At 33.7% G+C, this 7,500-nt stretch overlaps 2 long non-coding RNA genes across 3 annotated transcripts in view; one reads left to right on the top strand and one right to left on the bottom strand.

Moving 5' to 3' along the window:
• Positions 1 to 7,062, top strand: part of LOC149136201 (uncharacterized) — a 34,047-nt gene extending 26,985 nt beyond the window's left edge. Inside the window, exon 3 of the long non-coding RNA XR_016241646.1 lies at positions 5,295 to 7,062. This is a non-coding gene — a long non-coding RNA (uncharacterized LOC149136201). The remainder of the gene's footprint in view (positions 1 to 5,294) is intronic.
• The window catches only part of LOC149136200 (uncharacterized), a 7,649-nt gene continuing 948 nt past the window's right edge, over positions 800 to 7,500 (bottom strand). The window contains exons 1-3 of one of the 2 annotated variants that reach the window (XR_016241645.1): positions 7,085 to 7,500; positions 5,102 to 5,215; positions 800 to 1,477 (exon numbers count right to left, since the gene is read on the bottom strand). The exon at positions 7,085 to 7,500 is cut by the window's right edge and continues 927 nt beyond it. This is a non-coding gene — a long non-coding RNA (uncharacterized LOC149136200). Of the gene's footprint in view, positions 1,478 to 4,623; positions 5,216 to 7,084 lie in introns of those variants that run through there. The other variant, XR_016241644.1, reaches the window with a different exon arrangement.

Below are 7,500 nucleotides of genomic sequence, written 5' to 3'. Positions count from 1 at the left end.
AACAATAACACAAAACTACATATATATATATATATATTCCCCTGTTTCATTTTTCTCTCTTACACTATCAGTTTGTCTCAGTTTCATATTGTAGGTACCTTATATTCTTTTCCTGCTTTCCATTCTCTTTTTTTTTTGTCATATATGTGTATGTGTTTGTATGTATGCGTGTTTGTACATATGTATGGATGTAAGTATTATGTAGGTATGTATATATGCGTGTTGATTTAGAAATCACACAAGGATAGACCCAATACACGAAGTAAAGTATATTCATTTATTAGATGAGGTTTCACGCCATCGCAACTCCAAGTTTCCCGGAGTGTGCATATATATATATATATATATATATATATATATATATATATATATATATATATTGCATTTATATATATATATATATATATATATTAGTATATATGAATATATAAGGCCGCGAGCAGGCTGAAACGTTAGCAGACCGGACGAAATGCTTAGCAGTATTTCATCTGTATGAGTTTACGTTTACGTTCTGAGTTCAAATTCCGCCAAGGTCGACTTTGTCTTTCATCCTTTCGGGGTCGATAAATTAAAGTACCAGTTGCGTACTAGGGTCAATCTAATCGACTGGCCCACTCCCCAAAAATTTCGGGCTTTCTGCCTAGAGTAGTAAAGAATATATGAATATATGTGTGCATTTAGGTATGGATAAATGGATGGATTGGTACATATATGCATGTGTGTGTGCATGCATGTATATGTATGTATGTATGTATGTATGTATACGCACATACATACATTCATATACACCACCTTCCTCTATTTTCTCTATTTCTCGGGCATAACATCCAAACTATATCTGCTGTGTACCACAATGCATGTGGTTTCTTCCTTTTGCTTCTCTCTTCCATTCTTCTTTCTTCCTTCTCTTCCTTCTCCTCCAGCCTTTTCTGTCTATAGACAGATAGATAGATAGATAGATAGATAGATTTCATTATCTCTGATTTGCTTTATGCATAAATTAGTGCGTCTGTGTGTGAATCCGTGCGCATGTAAGTGTGTTTGAGACTTTCTTCCATCTCGTATCAATTTTCCCTACACTACGATGGACAAAGACGAATCTCCTTGTAGAAATAAGAGTCAATAAACGAATTTTATTTCTATTTAGCACATTTTTATTCATATTTGAAGAGACTGTCTGTCTCTTATGTATTTTTGCTTTGTCTTCCAGTAGACAGCAGTTTATTGAAATTGTCACTTCCAATCTTTCATAATCCGTATTTCAAAATGGCTGCTCCCGCTGTTTTTGCTGCATTAATCAACAAGATGCTGGAAGATGAGAATGAGTCAAAATATTCTATGTCAGAATGTGTATTTTAAAGTCATATTATTTGTTATTGGAAAGTCAAGGCAGATAAATCTCCATTTAATAATAGCCTGTATGTATGCAGGTTGGTTGGTTGGTTGGTTGGTTGGTTGGCTGATTTCTCCAGTCGCGCTTTATACATCATATACAGAGAGAGAGAGAAAGAGACTAAAAGAAAGCTACCAAGAAAGTTAACATAATAGGTGCAGGATGGGTACACATACTAGGCTTCGTGGTAGGCAATGAGTAAAGAAACGACCAAGACACACGACATAGAGAGAAAGAATCATAAACAAAGGAGTATGAGAAATAGAAAGAAGGCGAGGAGGAGGAGGCGCAGGAGGAGGCGCAGGAGGAGGAGGAGGCGCAGGAGGAGGAGGAGGCGCAGGAGGAGGAGGCGCAGGAGGAGGAGGAGGCGCAGGAGGAGGAGGGGGCGCAGGAGGAGGAGGAGGCGCAGGAGGAGGAGGAGGCGCAGGAGGAGGAGGCGCAGGAAGTGACGGAGTCGGTACCTATTACTGAAAAAGTTTCAATAATTGTTAATATCCATTCTAATGAGAGAGCGCAGCGAGCTAGTAGAATCGTTAGCATGCCGAGCGAATTGTTTAGCGGCATTTCGCCCGTCTGTCCGTTCTGAGTTCAAATTCCATCGAAGTCGACTTTGCTTTTCATCCTTCTTGGGGTGGATAATCGACTTACCCCGTCTCAGGAACTTGCTGGCCTTGTGCCAAATTTGAAACCAATATCCATTGTAATGCATATTTTCCTCAGGTGCTTTTTCAAATAAAACGGTTCGTTACCTGGAACAATATTTAAATAGAAAAGACATTTAGATCGATACACTAACGCTCCAGTCTACGAGTGTCATCAGGCTACATTTTTAGAAACAGATATACCACATTATATTGATAAAGTTCAAGATTAATGTTTTATTTGATCAAACCGGAACAATGAAAATCAAAGTCTCGGTTTCAGTGGGCTTTGAAATCAGAATATGAAAGGACATAACTAAAAATTGCACCAAAGTTTCTTCAAATACTCCCTTGGTGGCATTTCAAAATTTTCTCTTTCGTTTGAAAAGCAGTAATAAGTTACTTTCCTACTCTCTCGATATTTGGTAAAAGTGTCGGGTAGAGAAGCATTTGTCTTGGTCACGTATTTGTCTCGTCGTCCTCTTCTCTGTTAGTTGATTCGTGCTAAATATTTGCTCATTGTTAGCAAATTAGCGTAAGGATTGTCGTTTTCTCTGTTAAAATTCTGATTAACACAGCGATCTGCATTTGCTTATCATGAGTGAATTCTGCACTGATCGCCATATTCAAATGTTTGTTTGGGAAATTAAAGTACCCCAAACAAAGTAAAAACAAGAAATATGTCCCTACATATATCAATCCCAGTATTCGATGGTACTATATTTTATCGATCCCGAAAAGAGGATAGTCAAAGTTAATCTCGGCATGTTTTGAACTCATAGCGTGAAGAGCCGCTGAGAATTTTGTGAGACGCGCTACGATTCTACCAGCTCTCCGCCTTTATTATACTGATGAGGATGATGAAATGATGATGACGACGATGATCTTTTGTTACTACAAGAAAAATAATATTAAGATTATAAACCTGGAAAATTACAGGACAAGTTATTACTCTTGGAAAAGTTCAGGACAACTTATTACATCTGGTAAAGTACACAAGAAAATTTTTACTTAAAGTATTGCAGCTAACGATAACATTTCAAATAAAATATTTAGATTTAGAAAATATTAGCCTTTCTTAAAACTAAAAATTTTATTATAAGTTATTAGTTCTATTTGTTATTACTTGTTACTTCTATTTAAAATAAAAAATAACTCAAAATATGTTTTGCACTTCAGCAAAATTCATTTTCTTAATTATTAATTAATAATCAGGAATTTGAAGATAGGTTATAGAAAATAATAGTAGTCCCTAATTAGTTGGTACAATAAATAGAATAATACAAAAATTAGTTATACATTACAGTAAAATCTATCTATAACAACAAATTCGCAGTAAAATTTGCTTTAGTTATTGCCAATTCTTCACATTTTTAGTCTTGAACCATGCCTATTTTTTACATAATGAATTTGCCTACCATACATACTATTCTACTTTGCATAAAACTTTAGCAACAGTGGTACTTCTGGCTTTCATTTTTTAAAAGTATTCTAGTGTCAATATTTTAACAAAATGATGGAACCTTTTTTAATTATAATGCTACTTTGTAAATCAAAATCAAATAATTTCTAATACTCAAATTTTATTCTCAGCTGCAATATTTTAAGTAAAAATTTTCTTGTTCTGTACTTTACCAGATGTAATAAGTTGTCCTGAACTTTTCCAAGTGTAATAACTTGTTCTGTAATTTTCCAGGTTTATAATGTTGAAATTATTTTTTCTTTTGCTTGCATTTTTTCCATGTAATCTATGTTTTTTCCAGGCTATGCTATTATGTTAATTAATAATGTGTCAAATGTGTCAATTATCGGTGTCGTTGATAATTTTTTTCCTTACCTCAATGACGCCAGTGGTATATATAAAAGTCCCTTTATAGAACTATATTCATAAAAAGGTATAGAACTATATTATCCCCCTCAAATTTGAGAAACAAGCACTCAACTTTATTTCTTTTAAAACTTCATTGCATGAGATTGATACCATGAAATTCCTTGAATTGAGCTCTATCATTTAAGCTTAATTAAAATATAGTTGTTTTTTTTTTAATAAAAAAAGTTAATTATAATTAAACCCAATTTTTTAACCTATATTTTTCATATTTTAGGTCACAACTGTTTTGCTACAAAGTTTTGTTGCATGGGATCAAAACTATAAAATTTTTCATGCTTTCTTCTATCATTGAAGCTAAGATAAATATATTTCGCTTTTAAAATAAACAAGTTATTTAGATCTAAACTTGATTGGTGGTGTTACATACTCTCCTATGACGTTGCTACAAAATTTGTTATAAACTTTTTTCTACGGGATCAAATCTCAATTTTTTATGCCAACATATAGCTAGGGGCCAGCCCTCTTCAAAAATGTTAACAGTTTTCAATTTGGTTAAGAACTGAATTAGTGACACGCTCAGGAAGATGCTGCGTGTGAGTAAATGGTGACCTTAAGTATATAATTCAACTACTACCGTAGTTAAACGACAATAGCAGCGTCCGCCATATTTTAAGAGGAAACGTCAAGTGATTGAACTAATCCCATACACACGTGATATTTATTTCCTGGAGTAAAATCAATTTTGAAGGAAGTTGAACTCAGCATACCGAGAATAAAACGGAGTGGTCACAGTTGGAATGCCTTTAATCATACGTCTCATACACCAAGGTCAAACTGAAGGCTTCACAATCATAAAAGCAACAGAAGAGTAGTTGTTCTCATTTAAGTTATAAATATTTCATGTCGAACATTGGTACATGTAGGCAAATTTTGATAGAAGTCATTGTTTATTGAAATAACCATCGTCAGTTCTAATTTGATCCTTGTTTTACCAACCCCGGAAGGATAGAAGTCGAAATCACTCTACGTGGGATTTGAACTCAGAACATGGAGGTACGTGACTACGTACTACTGCATAGCATATTTTCTGGTCTTCCTACCGATTCTGCTATCCTCAAGCCGTCGGGTGCAATAAATATTTAACACAACATTGTTTAAGCTCACTATTATTTTAAAATTCAGGAAGCATCAAGGTACACACAATGAACAAATTACCAAAAACATCAAAATTCCTACATTTTTCGTCCATTTTCCTATTCGTTTCCCTTCCTTCTTTTCTTTTCCTTTTTTGTTATTTTTCTTCTATATTCTTACATTTGACTGTAAACAATATTTCGTGATCTGGGTGACCTGTGTAGCCGGAGAAAAAAAAAATTGAAATATTTTACAAAAGAATAGAAATATATATATTTTTCATGTTTATTATCAGATAATGGACTTTTAAGAAGACAATGGCTTATTATAAAGAAAGGGGAGAAATAAGTTAAATAATTAAAAAAAAAAAAATATATAAAGTTACTATACACTGGAATGAGATGAAAATAAAAGACAAGAAAAATCTTAAATTTCGTCGCTCTTTGTTTTTCTTCTTTTCCTTTTGTATTATTCCTTTTGTTTGCTTCTTTTTAATAAACAAATAATGAAATATTCCAGATGGGTTGAAAATGGAATTGATATCAAACACTGCAGAAGCGAAAGCATGCGAGGGCTGAAGCATATCTGAAAATGAAACCCTGTGTAGACTGAAGGATTTAGTCACGACTAATTAATGACAGAGCGTTCGAGTTGGCACAGGTACAAAAACAACCGAATTTGATACTTGCTTTCAACAACTTCGAAGTCCCGAATGTTTGTGGTTCAATTCCTGACTGCAGACAGACTAATTTTTCATTACTTTCTGAATTCATTACTGCTTTAATGGTACAATAAAGTAGAGGCAGATATGACACTAACCTCATAATTACCTACTCAATTCACTAATTATTTGTTGAAGCAGTTGCATAACTCGCGGCCTCCATCTTGAAATCACAGAGAACCTGAACCAGCGAAGAAATACTACCATCTTGTACTGATTTTACCATCTTATACTCATGAAAACCCATTTTGGATCTATTTTAAAACGGGGGCGCCAGTATTTTCTTAACGAAACATTTTGAAACTTGGGACACTGGTAGAATGTGTCATATAAAACATCTTTTACTCTTAGTCTTCTTAACAAGAAAAAGGAATTCGCAAGTTATTCCATGTAAAAGTTGTCGTATTTCTGTAATTTCAACCAATCACTGACGTCTATTCAGCTGAATAGAGTTTACTGCTGGGCGGTCATAAAAATGTTATTCCCTGTGACATATTTCATCCGGTTTAATCGTAATTTATACGCATATATTGTTTATATAATAAATTACGCTGTGCGTATCTATGTGTGTAACAATTTTAGAGTTCGGATTCTCGAGTTAGGGTTAGTTTTAGGGTTACGGTTACGGTTAACAGTCTAGTTAGGGTTAGGGGATTAATACGATATACACCGTTACAGCGCTAACTGTTTTCAACTGAATAGACGTCAGTGATTAGTAGAAATTATCGAAATAAGACAATGTTTTTACATGAAATAAATTCGAATACAAAAATATTTTTCTGTTCTATAACACAAAATAGATAAGTATACGAAGTTTGAAAGTCTTTCCGTACCAAAAACACTACATAAAACATAAATGAAAACTGGCGCCCCCGTTTTAAAATAGATCCCCCATTTTTAACCACTGTTTTTTTTTAAATAAGTTTTCAAAGATATCTTTGTGCGCAGATATACAGGGTGTCCACAAAGTCTGGGTACATGGGGATTAACAGATACTTTAAGAAATTATTATTTCTTATATTTAATTGTTTATGTTATGATTTTATCTACTTCATGTACCCAGACCTTGTAGACACCCTGTACATATTCGTTTCTAAATAAATATTTATTTTTGCCTAAACGCAAGTACTGCTTCATTTTCTTCTTAAAGACTGCATTTAGAAAGTCGCTCATGCGTCATAAGGAATTTAAAAGATAACTTTTCTTCATCGAATTCTCAAAATACCTGATAAACATATTAGTGCGCTACTAGTATAAAAGAACCCAGCAGCAATGAACTGATAGTTAAATATCTTATGTACTTCTTGCTCTATGATAATTAAACTTAAATAGAAATGGGATCATCTTACACACCGAAGACTTACCGAAGTCACGGAGGATTTATGCAGCAGAATCGCTTCAGCCAAGACATTGAGGATTGAAACACTACTCGCCAGAAGCATACGTCTTACACAAGTTATATATTTAATTACTAAGTTCATTGTCAATTTTTATAAGGTAAAGAGTATTGTGGCTACAATTTATTTCACTCAGATTGAAATGTAGATGTGAGCTGAACGGGATTTAAACTTAATATGTAAGAATTATGATTCATAATACGGCAAGACATATTTACATCAGTGTTCTACAATTTCTGCCAACCCGCTCTTACCGCCACAATAGTAATAGCTTTGCATTACTACATAGGGGACTTATTATGTAACACACCATGGAGTCTATAAATTAATTAATTCCATATTAGCGAAATCCGTGGAATTTTCATACGTTTTGGTACTGAATA

This window comes from Octopus bimaculoides, chromosome 4, assembly GCF_046866305.1.
Source record: "Octopus bimaculoides isolate indiv1 chromosome 4, ASM4686630v1, whole genome shotgun sequence".
Lineage (NCBI taxonomy): Eukaryota > Metazoa > Mollusca > Cephalopoda > Octopoda > Octopodidae > Octopus > Octopus bimaculoides.
The sequence above is the reverse complement of the archived record's forward strand: the minus strand, read 5'-3'. Positions and strand labels throughout refer to the sequence as shown.